The 20561-nt window shown below is 43.2% G+C and overlaps 1 protein-coding gene across 6 annotated transcripts in view; it reads right to left on the bottom strand.

Annotated features, from left to right (window-relative positions):
* ADGRB1 (adhesion G protein-coupled receptor B1) overlaps positions 1 to 20561 on the bottom strand; it is a 758475-nt gene that overhangs the window by 687507 nt on the left and 50407 nt on the right. The window lies entirely within an intron of this gene.

The raw sequence follows: 20561 nt of genomic DNA, 5'->3' as shown, positions 1-20561 counted from the left end.
AATCGCTACTAATTTGGGGTTTGCCGCGGACCCTCTTAATTAACTCTTTGATTAAGTAAAGTGTGGCTGGTGGCAGCGTGGTGTGCGTGGCTGGCGAGGCTAGCTGGCAGCACAGAAGGGTCTTATATTGCTGAATGAGTGGTGGAGGCCACAGCATTGATAATTTCCTTACTGCCGTAGTCTAGTTGCCCGTGCACAACAAGCAGCCCGTCCGGCGACTAATTATCCTAGGTGCAGTTCCCTGACTGACCTGAGGGTAAGGGGGCGCCGGAGAGCTGCGAGTTCCAAAGTGGAACTGAGAAAGTGGGATATACATAAATCCCCGCAGTTCTTGGAAGGTTGTTAGCAGTGGTGGGGCATCCAAAATACCCCCCTGCAGTAAATTGTTAGAGCAAGATTAGCTTTCTGCATTTTTGTCACGTGCTGCCGGTGGTGGGATAACTAAGATAAGCCCCCACTGTGCCTGTGATAGCCGTGTGCCGGCAGTGCGTCACGCCCCTCCGTCCGCTGACAAACCCGTGTCGGTGGTGGGATCGTGACCTATTGGTGGCACAGGGTCCGCTGTCCGTCACAAGTTGGCGACAGCGGTCCGCCGTTCCTCACATATTGGTGGCAGCGGTGGGATGTTCGTCACAGTGTCGGAGCCAGGAACATCCAGTCCATGCACTGGAATGTGTTCTTCGGCCACTGGCCACCAGGGCTGTACACTGCGCATCTTTAGACTACAGTGCTCGGAGCCCACACGCCGGATATTCCCTGCTCCGCTGACTGCACATTACACACAGACACATCAATGGCCTCCTAGTTATGTCGTGCCCGATACTGTCTGATAATAGACATGCAGGAGAGTATTGTCATTGATTAGCCTAGGACTGCAGGTCTGAGGAGGACAGATGGGCCACCGAGTCTGTTCAGCTGCACAGAGTTCCGGGGGTCTTGTGTAGTTCAGGTATCTCTGTAGGTAGCATCCCTAGTGTAGTGCATTAATGTCACTATCCCTGGTGGTTCTGTGCAGTGCATTATTGATACTATCCCTGGTGGTCCCGAGTAGTGCATTAATGTTACTATCCCTGGTGGTTCTGTGCAGTGCATTATTGATACTATCCCTGGTGGTCCCGAGTAGTGCATTAATGTTACTATCCCTGGTGGTTCTGTGCAGTGCATTATTGATACTATCCCTGGTGGTCCCGAGTAGTGCATTAATGTTACTATACCTGTTGGTCCCGAGAAGTGCACTAATGTTACTATCCCTGATGGTCCTGAGTAGTGTATTAAAGCTACTATTCCTGGTGGTCTTGTGTTGTGCATTATTGATGCTATCCTTGGTGGTCCTGTGTTGTGCATTATTGATGCTATCCTTGGTGGTCCTGTGTTGTGCATTAATACTACTATCCCTGGTGGTCCTGTGTAGTGTATTAATGCTACTATTCCTAGTGGTCCTGTGTAGTTCGTGTTGGGAGACATTATGTTAGGAAGGGGCCCAGGATGGGGAACATTATTACTGGAAGCGGCTCATGATTGGGGACATTATATCAGGAAGGGGCCCAGCCAGGATGGGGGACATAATGCCATGATGGGGCCGGGATGGAGACATTTTACCAGCAAGGGACAATGATGAGAGCATTGTTACAGGAAGGGCCAGGATGGGGGACACTGTATCATGGGGGGTAGCCATGTATGCTTGTATAGGATCTAGAAGGCTTCATACATCAGTTAGGGGTCCTGGTCCAGATTTTGCCGCAGTGCTCAGTGGACTGTAGTCACGCCAATGGCCAGGTGATGGCTTTGCCTGCAGTGTCTGATCAAACATAGGTGTAGATACTGTGGATACTGCCTGGTGTGATACTTTGGCTCCGGCCATGGCGGAAGGTGATCGGGAGCAGCAGAGCTGATGTAGACAGATGAAGACCTGATAGATGGGCTGCATGAAGGACATTGGGACTACGACCCCCAGAGTGGATGATTTCTGCCTCCTCCGGATAACATATCGCTCTGCACTCAGCCGCTGCATTTTCTTAATGTACTCCATAAGTGTCCCGGTGGAAAGTCCTCTCCAGATATGTTAAGCAGCTGCACCGGGAGATACGGCGCACACATCATCGCTCGTATCGATTTTCTGATCGCAGGTTCATTTGTATGATCCCGTGTTCATATATTCAGCTCGCCTGTGCATTAAACTCCCACCAATCTACACCTTCCTGACACTGAGCCGCGCCGCGCTCCGGTCCTGCACGTGAGAAAAAAAAGGAAAGAAGTTCGCTGGGAACTCGCCATTGGCAATTAACCCGGGGTCAGATCGATGCCATAGATCTGATTATGAGAGCACCTGAATGGAGAAGTGCGTTAGAAGACTTCAGACGAGTGGTGGGAACGGACCTCCACACACGTCCTGCACCCTACAGAAGCCCAGGAGGTTGGGGGTCTCTAAGACAATTAAAGGGGTACCCCAACTGAAACCCAATACATCTCCCAGAAAGAGCTTAAGACCTGCCATGACTGGTGGGACATGCCTGTCCCAACTGGTGACAACGGCTACTTAAAACATTTGGAGTATGTAGAAACGGCAGCAAAACCCTCGCTCCCAACACACAAGGGTTTTTAAGGATTGTGCAGTCCAGCCCACGCCCTTCAATACATTTTATAGGTTATTGGAGCTGACTTGCAATACCAGATGTAACCTGTAGGCAATGGTGGCGCTGTTTTTATAATTTTAGAACAGCCTTTGGGATACACAGTGAGGAGCTGAGTCCACTCCACACGTGGCAGATGCCGGCTGTGTTACACAGCCAACATCTGCCTGAAACTGCAGCAACCGGAGCCGAGCTCCAATCGCTGCTATTTAATCCTTTCAAATCTGCTATTAATCACTGATCGGCATTTAAATAGAGCAATCGCCAGTGTATTCCCCCACCGTCTCCCATCAGCTGATGGGTCCAGCTGCCATTTTCCTGCACAGGCTGCGTTTCATAGGTGACCATAACTTGTGCTATAGACAGTGGTATTGCAGGATCCAGAACAAGCGATTAAAGGATCTTGCGTTCATGTCCCTTAGAGAATAAATATAAAAAAAAATCTAAAAACAATGTAAAAGTTCAAGCATTAACCAAAAAAAATAAATAAAAAATAAACTGATATAGGCAAGTCCAAAAAAGTTTGATCCATCAAAATGGAAAAGTAAATAACCCAAGAATTGAATAGAATCACCAGAGTTGACATTTTTTTTTATAACTCGGCATCTCTCCAACAAAAAAAAAGAAATAAAAAGTGATCAAGAAGTTGCACATCCCCCAAAATGAAATCAGTAAAATATCAACTGAACAAAGTTAAAAAAAGAAACTTCTGGGTCTTGGAAGAAGAGGAAAATAAGAAAGTGCAAAAAATGACAAGTCCCTACGAGTTCCTGGTGAATATCTGTGTAACCAAGGTTACAAGTGATGGTTTTCATGCAGGAGCCACCACTTCTAGTACTGGGGTCCCAATAGGGGACCCCACAATCAGCCAGTCATCAATGGCCCTGACACATGTAAGGTGTTGTCCATGCTAGTCAGCGCCATCGATGGGATTCCAGTCTCCTTGTGGAGGTTGCAGTCATTCGATGTCTCTGACCCCATAAATGGCGCCTTTCTGATTCTGTGCCGACCACCCCGACATCGAGCGCGTCCGGAATATCTAATCACTGGTGAAGGCTCCAATTATTTCATGTATATTACTCAGCTCATTAATTCCCAGACTTTGATGTATATTAATGGCATCTCGCTCCTTTACTCGCTCTTTCAGTTAAAGTACAAAGGAGCCATTAGCCGGGAAGGTAATGAATCTTTATTAGCCGAACTCATCGGTTCTCAGATAATTGCCTAAAGGATGCAGGTCGTACAGGCCAAGTAAATGGGCAGAACGGCCGCTCTGGAGGGCCGGGCCGGTAAACACACTTACAGCCCCTGTAAACATACGCCCTTGAGTTGTCCTCTTCTGGTAAGTGGTTCCAATCCTAACAGCTGTCACTAAAATGCAAAGTCAATGGATGGCCAAGAAATGCGATATGATCATTAGTTATAGAACTGTAAATTTGGAATTTAGCCGAGTTCAATGACCAGAGATGAAAACTTGAAATTTCTCGGTCTCGGTAGGGATCCAAAACCAATATGGGCAACTTAAGGGGTTGTGTCCCTCCAATAAACTAGCTCTTCGTTAATTCACAGCTCGGCTTGGTGTCAGACAAATGCCTAGAAGGCAGATCTATCAACCAAGAAGAGGAGAGATGGCTCAAGGTGGAGAGGAATGAAGAAGATTGTTGGATTTGGGTTGCATCGCCCGTCCCTCAACGCACCTCCACACTGTTTATCATAGGAGTTCAGAATGGGATTTGGCAGCACTGGGGCAGGAACCATACTGGTAACTAGAGTTGAGCGAAACAGGTCGGCCTGATTCATAAGTTGCCGACTTATGGCAATGTCGGGTTTCGCCGACCGAAACCCGACCACAGCGTGAAGTCGGCCATGCGGTGAGCAAAACGAGCGCCAAAGTCAGATTTCCCAGAGTGCTTGCACGTGACTTTTTTCAGCCACTGAGCAAGGACGTACACTGTGGGCAATGAGATGACATGTGCAGCGTCCGGGGAGAGAGAGATTTTGTGCACTTTAAAAAAGCGGTCCGGCATGTAGGTGTGTTTATTGTCCTCCACTCCCTGCCGACTTTGCTTCCCCATTTAATTGCATTGGGTTTCGTGTTTCAGTCAGACCTTCGACCTTTCCCGATAGTTGGCCGATTTCGTTCGACTCGACTTTTGAGAAAGTTGGGTTTCATGAAACCCGACTCGACCCTAAAAAAGGCAAAGTCGCTCATCTCTACTGTTAACCATTATGTTCAATATTCAAGGCCTACACCCTGTTGGGGGACTATAAAGTTTATGAAAGATTTCCTTTAAATTCAGTTGCTATAGATGGCTGTTGGAGACCTCTTAGACATCAGGGCCAATGTTTGACTCCAATATCGGCACTCTCCACTAATGATTTTCATGGCCAATAATTGGACACTCTCGGGAATTACCTCTGAGGTTTCCTATAGTATAAAGCAAAGGCTGAATCCAACAAGTGGGAGGTCAATGGATCCAAAGTTGAGATACGAAAAGACAAGCACAAAGTCTATTCTGACCTGGCGTTCATCACCACCAGAAATGACATCAGACACATTCCAATGAGCGAAATCAAGCAGAAAACCATTGTAAATCCTTTCGGAGGTCTATTTTTGAAGATCTTTGGTCATCACAGATGGATTGTTGGACTTGGAGAAGAATCCTTTGGTAAAGAACCAGAGAAACTGCTGAGAAACTCATTGACGACCAGAGACAAATCAATGCTACAAAATATATCAATCAGTGGGTCAAGAGGCGCCAGGTACATAAGATGAGCCCAAAGCTAAAGACAAAAATCGACGTGACTGGACAGAGACCCTGACGAGCTGTCTACGAGCCAAGGAGCCAGATCCTGATAGTCTGCTTTGATGACTTCATTGTTTTTACAAGAAGTAAAGACAAGAAGATGCGGAGTCCGGCCGAGCGTGACAACCTCGTTGTCCTTGTAATTGACTTCCAAGTCTTTGGAGAAGATCCGATATATGGAATCTGTTTGGTAATTAAAAAAAGCCAAGTCTAATTTTTTTTCGACACGTAGGATGGCGGATGAGACTCCACCGCCGGCCGGCGTTGTTAGACTGCCACGTTTACATGGGTCACTGTCTGAAGCCATTAGAGAAACCACAAATCACAGGGAAGAGGGAACCTTATCGGAGCGGACGGGCGCCAGATGTTTAGCGTTTGGCATAGATTGATACATGGATCCTGGGATTAGCACGGAGAGAAGGAAGAGATGGATCAGATAGGATGATGGATCGTACGGGAACGACAATTACATCAAACACTTCTCTGTGGCCAGTTTTTCAAGAATTACTTGTCATAAAAGTCAACGCCAGTTATCTAGGAGGCTAAAAAAAAAAGGACGAGAGCAGGGACTCTAGCGCCACCTATAGGAAGTAGCAATCTTATCATTTAATATTCAGCCATTTAGGATCTAGAACTTACAAAGTCTAAGGGAAAATCTGCTTAACTTTATCTTAGATACATTAAAAAGTAATGATTGCAATAAAATAAACATTAGTCCTTATTCTGCGCCGCCCCTTGCTTCTTCCACTGTGAAGTTTTATCCTCACCCATATATCATTTCAATCTATATAAACTGCTTAAAAATGTAAAATAAATACATAAAATGATATAAGATAAATAACTAATATAAAATTAAATAAGAAAATTATTTTACTGATTTTTTTTTTTTTTACTCTTCTACTCCAGTCACACCCAAAGCTGCACGCACTTGTCAGCTGACTGCGCAAAAATATGAGAATCTTTGATGACACATCAGGCCCAATTTCTAAAATGAATTTTTTTTTTTTTAAAAGATGCTTTTATTTATTCCTTTTGTTTTATCACTTTCTTTCTGTTGCACCAAATTCATCCAAACGGCAAATGCAGCTTCTTTAATTTTTTTTTGCAAAGTCAAAATCCTTTTTTAAATTTTCCATTTTCCATTTATCGCCCCTTGATCCATTAAAACAATTTGTAATTATCCAGAATGCAGAGCGCAGGAGTCTGGGATAAGCATAGAGATACGGCATGCCAGTTGGCACTGTCCTGCCTGCTCTCAAGTAGAAGTGCAGCTTTGGATGTGACTAGAGAATAATTCAAGTAAAGGCGCAGACTATTGACAATTACTTATCTGCCATTTATACAATATTTTTATAAAATGTGGTGCCTCGGGCAACAAAGAAAGTATTCCCGCTCTACTCCAATTGAAAATTTTAGGCAGCGTCAAATAATTTCAACCCCCATTGTGTCAAAATATTATTAACTCTAAACAGCCCATCTGATGCCACTACATATTATCCAATCAATACTCTTTATAAAATAATATTTCCTTTAAAAACCCACACGATACCGCCATCTCGTGCCAAGTCCACTTAGTACTGTTATTTTGTGCAAAAATAATACCGTCATATCCAGCCCAGATATAGTATGCAACATATGCCTTATACAAAGTATACTTCCTTATATCTTGGCAAAGATATGCAGCCCACCACATAGTATTACAAAATTAGGCTGTATCCAAATAATACTCCGCTAAAGAAGCAACATAATACCGCTATCTCATGCCCAAAAATTATCATATACAGCACACATAATACAACCATATAGTATCTAACATTCGTGCATTATCCATATAATACTAAGCTAAATTATTAAAATACTACTGCCATGTACTTTCCACATACTATACTCCTATACTACAATTCATTTTCTCATTAATGCCGCCATAGAGCAATAAATAATACTGAATAGTGTTAGTTTGATTGATGGTATCCTTTCTTGGGTAATTTTTTGGCAGTAAGAGACGTAACATGACCTGACCCTCGTCTAGTTGAGTGTCGTCGCCGTTGTCCATACGTAGTGCTGCCAGCTATGGCACATTAATGTACCGCTGAGCGGTGACAAGTAATGACACATTAAATATACATTGTTGCGTGGCCTTCTCATCCGGTGGGGGCGGCGTTGGACACTCCTGCAGAATGCAGCTGTTGTGTCCGCAGATAGCGGTTATTGTTTCCAGCTGAACGTGCGGATAAAAATACTCCGACTCTGACCAACGTTTATTTTCGGCTTATGATGAACTAGAAAATGGCCACGTGTTGAGATCGTCGCTTAATGGGATTTCAGCCTTCAAGGAATAACAATTCTAGAAAATTTTTCATCTCATGGAAAAAAAAAAGAATTTATCAGATAAGCATCAATGGACCATCTGGGGTTTAGATGCCTGAAAAGTCTAACACTCAAAGGATCAGCGGCAGACTGAAGGAATTGTCTCAGGCAGATCTAGGGAGGTAGAACCCTCTGAAGCCGCCGCCGCACACAGCGACTCTATAGGAGGCGTGAGGGAAAGAGTTTACTGTAGGATTTAGAGATACAGTTTTCTTACTCCAAAGATCTGCAAACCAGAGCAGGAAGAAAAGCTGCGAGGAGCTGTCCATGGTCTGAAAGTGACTCTCCACCACAATGTAGACTTAAGGCTACTTTCACACTTGCGTTTTTGCGCATAAATGCGCATTCGTTTTTTCCCCCTATATTTAACATAGGTGCGCATTGTCATGCGTTTGTATGCGCATGCGTTTTTTCGTAGAGTGCGCCCGGGCGCACAAAATGCATCCTGTTGCATTGTTTGTGTGTCCGACCTGTCTCAAAAAAACGCATGCGCACGAAATTCACCCAAAACTCATTAAAGTCTATGGGAGCGCTGACGTGTGCAAGGTCATGCGCACGTCAGTGCAAAAAAAGCATGCTTATTTTTGCAAAAACCATGCGCAAAAAACAAGAAAACGCATTAAAACCGCATGACGCGTTTTTATGCGTGTTTGCACTGCGCACGCAGCGCAGCACAAAAAAATGCATGTGTGAAAGTAGCCTAATGCATTACATAAAATGTAATGTACCAATAATGAACTGCTCCATGGAATGTATCTACTATAATACTGCACCTACAGCCATGGCCAAAAGTATTGACACCCCTGCAATTCTGTCAAATAATATTCAGTTTCTTCCTGAAAATGATTGCAAACACAAATTCTTTGGTATTATTATCTTCATTTAATTTGTCTTAAGTGAAAAAACACAAAAGAGAATGAAGCAAAAAGCAAAATATTGATCATTTCACACAAAACTCCAAAAATGGGCCGGACAAAAGTATTGGCACCCTCAGCCTAATACTTGGTTGCACAACCTTTAGCCAAAATAACTGCGACCAACTGCTTCCGGTAAACATCAATGAGTTTCTTACAATGCTCTGCTGGAATTTTAGACCATTCTTCTTTGGCAAACTGCTCCAGGTCCCTGATATTTGAAGGGTGCCTTCTCCAAACTGCCATTTTTAGATCTCTCCACAGGTGTCCTATGGGATTCAGGTCTGGACTCATTGCTGGCCACCTTAGAAGTCTCCAGTGCTTTCTCTCAAACCATTTTCTAGTGCTTTTTGAAGTGTGTTTTGGGTCATTGTCCTGCTGGAAGACCCATGACCTCTGAGAGAGACCCAGCTTTCTCACACTGGGCCCTACATTATGCTGCAAAATTTGTTGGTAGTCTTCAGACTTCATAATGCCATGCACACGGTCAAGCAGTCCAGTGCCAGAGGCAGCAAAGCAACCCCAAAACATCAGGGAACCTCCGCCATGTTTGACTGTAGGGACCATGTACTTTTCTTTCAATGCCTCTTTTTTCTCCTGTAAACTCTATGTTGATGCTTTTGTCCAAAAAGCTCTACTTTTGTCTCATCTGACCAAAGAACATTCTTCCAAAATGTTTTAGGCTTTTTCAGGTAAGTTTTGGCAAACTCCAGCCTGGCTTTTTTATGTCTCGGGGTAAGAAGTGGGGTCTTCCTGGGTCTCCTACCATACAGTCCCTTTTCATTCAGATGCCGACGGATAGTACGGGTTGACACTGTTGTACCCTCGGACTGCAGGGCAGCTTGAACTTGTTTGGATGTTAGTCGAGGTTCTTTATCCAACATCCGCACAATCTTGCCTTGAAATCTCTTGTCAATTTTTCTTTTCCGTCCACATCTAGTTAGGTTAGCCACAGTGCCATGGTCTTTAAACTTCTTGATGACACTGCGCATGGTAGACACAGGAACAATCAGGTCTTTGGAGATGGACTTGTAGCCTTGAGATTGCTCATGCTTACTCACAATTTGGTTTCTCAAGTCCTCAGACAGTTCTTTGGTCTTCTTTCTTTTCTCCATGCTCAATGTGGTACACACAAGGACACAGGACAGAGGTTGCGTCAACTTTAATCCATGTCACCTAGCTGCAAGTGTGATTTAGTTATTGCCAACACCTGTTAGGTGCCACAGGTAAGTTACAGGTGCTGTTAATTACACAAATTAGAGAAGCATCACATGATTTTTCGAACAGTGCCAATACTTTTGTCCACCCTCTTTGTTATGTTTGGTGTGGAATTATATCCAATTTGGCTTTAGGACAATTCTTTTTGTGTTTTTTCATTTAAGACAAATGAAATGAAGATAATAATAACAAAGAATTTGTGTTTGCAATCATTTTCAGGAAGAAACTGAGTATTATCTGACAGAATTGCAGGGGTGTCAATACTTTTGGCCATGACTGTATGTACAAGAATATAACTACTATAATACTGTCCCCTATGTACAAGAATATAACTACTATAATACTGCCCCTATGTACAAGAATATAACTACTATAATACTGTCCCCTATGTACAAGAATATAACTACTATAATACTGCCCCTATGTACAAGAATATAACTACTATAATACTGCCCCCTATGTACAAGAATATAACTACTATAATACTGCCCCCTATGTACAAGAATATAACTACTATAATACTGCCCCTATGTACAAGAATATAACTACTATAATACTGCCCCCTATTACAAGAATATAACTACTATAATACTGCTCCCTATGTACAAGAATATAACTACTATAATACTGGTCCTATGTACAAGAATATAACTACTATAATACTGCCCCCTATTACAAGAATATAACTACTATAATACTGGTCCTATGTACAAGAATATAACTACTACAATACTGCCCCTATGTACAAGAATATAACTACTATAATACTGCTCCTGTGTACAAGAATATAACTACTATAATACTGCCCCTATGTACAAGAATATAACTACTATAATACTGCCCCCTATGTACAAGAATATAACTACTATAATACTGCCTCCTATGTACAAAAATATAACTACTATAATACTGACCATATGTACAAGAATATAACTACTATAATACTGCCCCCTATGTACAAGAATATAACTACTATAATACTGCCCCCTATGTACAAGAATATAACTACTATAATACTACCCCCTATGTACAAGAATATAACTACTATAATACTGCCCCTATGTACAAGAATATAACTACTATAATACTGCCCCTATGAACAAGAATATAACTACTATAATACTGCCCCTATGAACAAGAATATAACTACTATAATACTGCCCCTATGTACAAGAACATAACTACTATAATACTGCCCCCTATGTACAAGAAAATAACTACTATAATACTGCTCCCTATGTACAAGAATATAAATACTATAATATTGCTCCCATGTACAAGAATATAACTACTATAATACTGCCCCTATGTACAAGAATATAACTACTATAATACTGCCCCTTATGTACAAGAATATAACTACTATAATACTGCCCCTATGTACAAGAATATAACTACTATAATACTGCTCCCATGTACAAGAATATAACTACTATAATACTGCCCCTATGTACAAGAATATAACTATTGTAATACTGCCCCTTATGTACAAGAACATAACTACTATAATACTGCCCCTATGTACAAGAATATAACTACTATAATGCTGCCCCTATGTACAAGAATATAACTACTATAATACTGCTCCTATATACAAGAATATAACTACTATAATACTGCTTCCTATGTACAAGAATATAACTACTATAATACTGCTCCTATGTACAACAATATAACTACTATAATACTGCTCCTATGTACAAGAATATAACTACTATAATACTGCCCCTATGTACAAGAATATAACTGCTATAATACTGCCTCTATGTACAAGAATATAACTTCTATAATACTGCCCCTATGTACAAGAATATAACTACTATAATACTGCTCCTATGTACAAGAATATAACTACTATAATACTGCTCCTATGTACAAGAATATAACTACTATAATACTGCTCCTATGTACAAGAATATAACTACTATAATACTGCCCCCTATGTACAAGAATATAACTACTATAATACTGCCCCTATGTACAAGAATATAACTACTATAATACTGCCCCCTATGTACAAGAATATAACTACTATAATACTGCCCCCTATGTACAAGAATATAACTTCTATAATACTGCCCCTATGTACAAGAATATAACTACTATAATACTGCTCCTATGTACAAGAATATAACTACTATAATACTGCTCCTATGTACAAGAATATAACTACTATAATACTGCTCCTATGTACAAGAATATAACTACTATAATACTGCCCCCTATGTACAAGAATATAACTACTATAATACTGCCTCTATGTACAAGAATATAACTGCTATAATACTGCCCCTATGTACAAGAATATAACTACTATAATACTGCTCCTATGTACAAGAATATAACTACTATAATACTGCTCTTATGTACAAGAATATAAATACTATAATACTGCCCCTATGTACAAGAATATAACTACTATAATACTGCTTCCTATGTACAAGAATATAACTGCTATAATACTGCTGCTATGTACAAGAATATAACTACTATAAAACTGCTTCCTATGTACAAGAATATAACTGCTATAATACTGATCCTATGTCTAAGAATATAACTACTATAATACTGCTCCTACGTACAAGAATATAACTACTATAATACTGCCCCTATGTACAAGAATATAACTACTATAATACTGCTGCTATGTACAAGAATATAACTACTATAATACTGCCCCTATGTACAAGAATATAACTACTATAATACTGCCCCTATGTTCAAGAATATAACTACTATAATACTGCCCCTATGTACAAGAATATAACTACTATAATACTGCTCCTGTGTACAAGAATATAACTACTATAATACTGCCTCCTAGCTGTGAGGTTGTGTGTCAGTGGTTCTCCTGATGTCTGGAGCAAGCCCAGGGAGGGGCCACCCTGGGCGGGGAAGCTCCCCTGGCAAGGCCCAGGCTTCCCGGCCTACACTGGGACTAGCCTCCCAGGCTTCTAATGGGAATGTTAATCCCAAAGCCACTGTGAGTCCAGTGAATGCAGCGAGTCAAAGCTGCAGCAGTTCTATGAAGAAGGAAACAGTTGTGAGTAAAGTTTTGGGAGGAAAACCTTCTCCAGTTCCAGCAAAGAAGCAAGAAGGCAATGTGTCAGTGAGTGATGGAATCCTGCAGAATGTGAAGTCTTGTAGCTCCCCAGTCAGTAAGCAGCTCCTGCCAGGTGCACAGGTGAGATCAGCCCCAGCTGTGCAGATCACCTCTCCTGCTTCCAGGCAGAGACGGACGTCTTTGGAAAGGCAGACAATGCAGGAGAACCTACAGCAGCATGGCAGTATGGCGCGGTCAGGACGCTCACGGTCACAGTCAGGTTGCAGCGATAAACCTGCTGCGGAGCCTGCATCCAGCCAATGGCCACAAAACCATCCGTGGTGGACCCGCACAAGACTGTGTTCAAAACCCCTGTACCCGTGGTCAAGACTAAACCTGTGGGGCCGGCGCGTGCACCCGAGCTGCAGCTAGCGGATGAGATACCGGGACTTGTCCGAAAACTGGGTGAGTTACAGCAGCAAAAAAAAGCGCTGCAAATGGAGGTAGACTTCATCTATAGCCTAAAGACCACTAATCCTGCCAGTAATGACGCCTATGACCTGAGACTGAACACACTGGGTGTACAGGTGGCGAGTGTTGTGCAGGACACTGAATCTGTGCTGGAGAGCATGGGGCCCCTGGCAGAGACCTACAGGAACCGGGAGCGGTTCGCCTCCTATAAGCAGGACTGTGCTGTAGAGGCCAGGACCCCTGATGTTCACGACGGGACCCCCCAGCAGCGGACACGGCCAGTGTTACAGGCTGCCCGCTTCTGCTTCCAGGAGGGAAAACAGCTGCAGCAGCAGGCAGCTCAGTGTGAACAGGAGCATACACTTCAGACTGCAGCAGAGGCACCACAGGTCCCAGAATGCCCCACACAGGAGCAGGACAGTATATGTGAGACTTTGTGTTGATGAGGCCGAGGCTGAGGCTGAAGCACAGACTGTGGCTGGTGATGCTGTGCCCATGGGGTCGGGGGTTGGAGGGGTTTCACACTCTGTATTGGACGTCGCACTGTCTGATAATAATGATGCTGCTCATGATAATGTGCATGATATGTGTGACTATCCCCCTTTGCCATCCAGTCCACAAGGTGTGACAGCCCCCCCTGCTGCAGGCCCTCTCCCTGTCAGTCAGCCCAGTGTGACCCGGCAGGTGCCCCCCAGGAATGCCTGGAGCCGCGGCGCCTCATCCTTCACTTCCAGCGCCAGGTATACCGGCCAGACATTCAAACGCATTAATGTGGTGCGGTTTAAATACATAGGTGCCAAGGAGGATCTGCCACAACGCAGGTATGTGGTGAGAGAGCTGCTCTGCGGTCAGATGGGGTTTGTAGCAAAGGAAATACTGGCAGTGTCTAATCTTCAGGACAGGCAGGGCTACGAGGTCAGCTTCAAGCTCATGTCTGACCTGGACGATTCTGGGCCAATTACCCCAAGTTCAGAGATGCTGAGGGCTGGAATAAGTTTGTGTTGGTTCCTATCTCCAGGCCGGACACTGTCACAGTGAATATCACCTTCTGGAATGAGGCCGTTCCTCCACATCGAGGTGTGGTTCCGGAGACACTGTGACCTCGTCTCTGGACTCACCAAGGTCAGAGATGAGGATGATATCTGGACAATGGGGTGGCGGGTCTTGGTAAAATTGCGGCAATGTGATAACATCACTGCCCACTTACCCATCTCCTTCTTCATTGGGAGGGAGAAGGGAAGGTGTTATTATCCCGGGCAACCCAGAAAGTGCTTCAAATGTGGTGGGAAAGGTCATCTGGCTAACGCCTGTACTGTGGTGAAGTGCAGTCTGTGTGGGGCAATTGGCCATGTCGCTGCAGACTGCCGGGACGTCAGGTGCAACCTCTGTGGTAGGATGGGCCACCCTCACAGGGACTGTCCAGACGCCTGGCACAACATCTGCAGAGTCTTCCCTGATGAGTTAGTGATGGCAGGGGCAGAGGCTCAGGAGGATGAGGATGTGGTGGCAGGGACACATGAGGAGGAGAGTTTAATGTCAGGAGAGATGCTGACCAGCTCAGATGCCCACCAGGAGTCCACTCAGGCAGCACCAGAGAAGCAGGGTGCAGAGGGGAACATGGAGGTCGTCCATCAGGTCCAGCAGCCTCAGATAGCCCCCCCTTCAGCATCGCTGTCTGTATCTGATGACTGGAGCATTAATAATAATAAAAGGAAGAAAAAGAACACATCCTCCCGTAAACCTGAGGCAGAATATGACACTGGTCAGAGTGCTAGTAAGAAGGTTCAGAATTCTGCAGGAGTGATGGTCGTGTCCAACAAGTATGGCGTTTTATCTGAGTCCAATGGTGACGATTATGAGGAAGAGTTGAGGAAAGTTGATGCTGAGTGTGACAGGGACATAGAGGACCATCCCCCACCAAAGCGGAAGCCCTTATCTGTGGACCCTCAGGTAGAGTCTGACATGGACACCAGTGGTGGACAGAACACCTCTGACTCATGATGATGGCTGTTACTCTGCTCCTTCTATATTGTGCTGTGATGGCGGGGTTCTCATTGACAGTGACCTCGAGCAATGTGAATAGCATTAAGCTGAGGAGAACTAGACACACGGTGTATGAACATCTCAAATATCTGGACACAGATGTCATCTTCCTGCAGGAGACACGACTGACATCTCTGGGGCTTATGAGAGAGGCTGAGAGGGAATGGCGGTCCGGTCTTTCTTTCTGGTCACTGGCAGTGGAGCCTTACGCCGGAGTCGCTGTCCTGTTTAACAACAATGATGTGACTGTGCATAGGATGACGGAGGTGGTCATGGGAAGATGTCTGGTCCTGGAAGTCACTGTCCATGGAAGGCGACTCCGGCTTATTAACATCTATGGGCCACAGACAGTGACGGACAGGATCCAGCTGTTTAATGACGTCAAGCCTTACCTCTTCACTTCTCTTCCAGTGGTGATGGCGGGGGACTTTAATGCCATAATGACATCAGGTGACAGCTCCTCGGGCAGGGCAGTGACCAGGGACGGTAAGGTCCTACATAACGTCATAATGCAGGCAGGATTGACCGACGTTTTCACACAGGATGGGCGACAGCCAAAATTCACGTATTCAGGTTCCAACATGATGCCTATGTTCAGAGCCGTGTTCACTCCCTTATCCAGCTTCATCTAGACAGGGTTGACTTCTATGACAACATGACCACTGGTGGGAGGACGTCAAGGAGGATATCAGATCCCTCTTAAAGAGACTGTCAGTTAATAAAGGGAGGAATAAGTACAGCCAGTACCTAAAGCTGCGCAAAGAATTGGAGTCACTGTATTCGGCGGGCGGGGATGACAAAGTGAAGATCGACCGGCTGAAATCTGAGATAAAGCAGTATCAGTATAGCAGGTATACCTCCCTGGTTCTTGAACGGGATTATGGGTCCTTAGGGGCCCCTGATCCCTTTGGGAATTGCAGGGAGAGGGTGGCCAAAAAAATGGTCACGGGTCTCATTGACTCCCAGGGTGTATTGCAGGATTCACGGGAGGGTATCCTGGAGGTGGTGAGATCTTACTATGCTGACTTGTTTCAGAGGAAAGTTTTGGATAAAGATAAGATGACTCAATTCTTGGAGGCAACTCCAGTGCCTGATACTAATGATCTGGACTTTTCTCCTTTGACAGCAGAATTAACGGTGGAAGAAGTTAAGGAGGCTATTGATAAGTTATATCTGAAGAAGGCACCAGGTCCAGATGGTATAACGGCAGAATTTTATAAGAAATTCAGAGACCTCCTGGCTCCAATTCTCGTGGATGTGTATAGAAATTGTCTAGAAAATCACCTGATGCCTCCATCCATGAGGGTGTCCTCGTTAATTCTGCTGTCTAAAGGTAAAGAGCCGAGTGACATCAAGAACTGGAGGCCGATTGCCCTCTTGAATGTGGACAGGAAGATTCTAGCAAAGATCCTATTTTCTAGATTAGTCTGTTTGTCCCCGGCACTGTTGGCAGGCTCTCAGTTTGGCACAGTAAAAGGGCGGAACATCTCTGGAGCAGTCATCTCGATACGAGAGATGTTTGAGAGATGTAAAGCTCTGCGGTGTGGGAGATATGTTGTTAGTCTGGACCAGGCTAAAGCCTTTGACAGGGTTGATCATGACTATCTGTGGGCCACTTTGTCAAAGTACGGTATTCTGGGACAATTTGTGGATTGATTGAAGACGTTGTACAGAGAGGCGGTGAGCTTTCCTCTGATTAATGGTTGGCAGGGTGACACTTTTGGAGTTGGGGCGGGGGTGAGACAGGGCTGCCCAATGAGTCCGCTCCTGTATGTTTTTGCCCTAGACCCATTTCTGAGGTCACTGCAGGAGTGCGATTTTCAGGGGGTGCCGGTCCCCCACTGCCCGCCTCTGAATGTTGTTGCCTATGCGGACGATGTGACACTGGTGATCTCCAATCCTTGTGAGGTGCAGATGTTATCTGCGTCCATCAGAAGCTACTCAGAGGCCTCCGGGTCTCTGGTCAACCTTGAAAAGAGTCAAGCTCTGTGGACATTAGATACTGAGCCCAGCTTTGATCTGCCGCAGTTTTCCAAAGCCTCCACCCATATTAAGATCCTAGGGGTTAAATTTGGGAGGGATGATAATGCCACGCTAAATTGGGAGGAGAAATTAGAAACCGGAAATGCAAAGGTTCAGCGATGGAAGAAATGGAGGCTGACCTACAGAGAAAGGGTCACAATGTTGAAGACTTACCTGGTCCCCGTTTTCTTGTATGTCTCTGTCATTTTCCCTTTGCCAGAATCTTTCTCAGCGAGGCTCTTCAGCCTGTTCTTCCAGCTCTTGTGGGAGAATAGGATGAACCTGATAAAGAGGGGAATAACGTACCTACGGCGGAGAGAGGGTGGGCTGGATATGTTGAATCCAAGGGTTTTCTTTGACTCCTTGTTTCTAAAGGTGAATTTTGGGAACATGGACTCAAACAGTAGCTCCCTGTGGGTAAATAGTATCAGGTACTGGATATTGCCTTTTGCAGAATCTTGGGTGCGGGGCGGCAGTCTCAAGAGGAGGAGATGGACAGGTGACCACCTCCCCCAGTATCTGGACTATGGTCTGAAGTGTGTTAGGAGGTGGGGACTGGAGAGGTCTTACATTGAGAGCATTACGAGAAGAGACCTGTATGCTCGTGTATGTAGGACTTTCTTCTACTCTCCACTGGCCCTGAGAGATTGTGTCACCACCACCCTGCAGGAAAGCCTTAGGTTCCTAAACGGGAAACGGCTACCTCCTAAACTGTTTGATGTCACTTGGCTTTCACTGCATAGTCGGCTCTTTGTCAAAGGGAACCTGAAACATCTGTGTGTCTCTGATCGGACGTGTCCCCTTGGTTGTCAGCAGGAGGAGACTATGGAGCACTTTATATGTGATTGCTGGGGAGGGAGGAAGATTTGGGAGGAAGTGTCAGATAATCTAAAAATCCCCAGACTGCGGACTCTAAAGTATCCTGACATAATCTATGGTGTCCCCTCCACTGTTAGTAACATCAACAGAGAGACGATGTACATTATAATCAGTGTCATCAAATACTATCACTGGCACATGAGAACCCGGGTGTCCCTGCACAATGAGCCGTTCGATCACACCGCTGCCGCCAATCAGGTTATGTCAGAACTCCGGTGGATAAAATCACTAGAAGTTGGAAGGAGTCCAAGAAACATAACGTTATGGAGAAACGTAAAGTTCAGTTAGAAAATATGATAATGTTTTTTTGTTTTTTTATCCCTCTAACTTTCTTTTTCCATCCCCAGGTGTGGACACTTTAATTTATTTATGAATATGATCTGATCATTAGTGCTGCGTATATATTACCTAAGTGGTTTGTGTTTTGTAATACTGGATGATTTTTGTTTTATTATAATTGTATTTATGTTTGGGTTTTTATAATAAAAATTGCCCCTATGTACAAGAATATAACTACTATAATACTGCTCCTATGTACAAGAATATAACTACTATAATACTGCCCCCTATGTACAAGAATATAACTACTATAATACTGCTCCTAAGTACAAGAATATAACTACTATAATACTGCCCCTATGTACAAGAATATAACTACTATAATACTGCCCCCTATGTACAAGAATATAACTACTATAATACTGCCCCTATGTACAAGAATATAACTACTATAATACTGCTCCTATGTACAAGAATATAACAATTATAATACTGCCCCCTATGTACAAGAATATATCTATGATAATACTGCTTCTATGTACAAGAATATAACTACTCTAATACTGCCACCTATGTACAAGAATATAACTACTATAATGCTGCCCCTATGTACAAGAATATAACTACTATAATACTGCCCCTATGTACAAGAATATAACTACTATAATACTGCCCCTATGTACAAGAATATAACTACTATAATACTGCCCCTATGTACAAGAATATAACTACTATAAAACTGCTTCCTATGTACAAGAATATAACTGCTATAATACTGATCCTATGTCTAAGAATATAACTACTATAATACTGCTTCCTATGTACAAGTATATAACTGCTATAATACTGCTCCTATGTCCAAGAATATAACTACTATAATACTGCCTCTATGTACAAGAATATAACTACTATAATACTGCCCCCTATGTACAAGAATATAACTACTATAATACTGCCCCCTATGTACAAGAAAGAATATAACTACTATAATACTGCCCCTATGTACAAGAATATAACTACTATAATACTGCTGCTATCTACAAGAATATAACTACTATAATACTGCCCCTATGTACAAGAATATAACTACTATAATACTGCCCCTATGTACAAGAATATACCTACTATAATACCGCCCCTATGTACAAGAATATAACTACTATAATACTGCTCCTATGTACAAGAATATAACTACTATAATACTGCCCCTATGTACAAGAATATACCTACTATAATACTGCCCCCTATGTACAAGAATATAACTACTATAATACTGCTCCTATGTACAAGAATATAACTACTATAATACTGCCCCCTATGTGCAAGAATATAACTACTATAATACTGCCCCTATGTACAAGAATATAACTACTATAATATTGCTCCTATGTACAAGAATATAACTACTATAATACTGCCCCTATGTACAAGAATATAACTACTATAATACTGCCCTATGTACAAGAATATAACTACTATAATACTGCCCCTATGTACAAGAATATACCTACTATAATACTGCCCCCTATGTACAAGAATATAACTACTATAATACTGCTCCTATGTACAAGAATATAACTACTATAATACTGCCCCTATGTACAAGAATATAACCACTATAATACTGCCCCCTATGTACAAGAATATAACTACTATAATACTGCCCCTATGTACAAGAATATATCTACTATAATACTGCCCCCTATGTACAAGAATATAACTACTATAATACTGCCCCCTACGTACAAGAATATAACTACTATAATACTGCCCCTATGTACAAGAATATACCTACTATAATACTGCCCCCTATGTACAAGAATATAACTACTATAATACTGCCCCCTATGTACAAGAATATAACTACTATAATACTGCCCCTATGAAC

Source organism: Dendrobates tinctorius, unplaced genomic scaffold (genome assembly GCF_039654945.1).
Source record: "Dendrobates tinctorius isolate UK_male_01 unplaced genomic scaffold, ASM3965494v1 ptg000215l, whole genome shotgun sequence".
NCBI classification, from domain to species: domain Eukaryota; kingdom Metazoa; phylum Chordata; class Amphibia; order Anura; family Dendrobatidae; genus Dendrobates; species Dendrobates tinctorius.
This window is presented reverse-complemented; position numbering and strand designations above follow the sequence as displayed.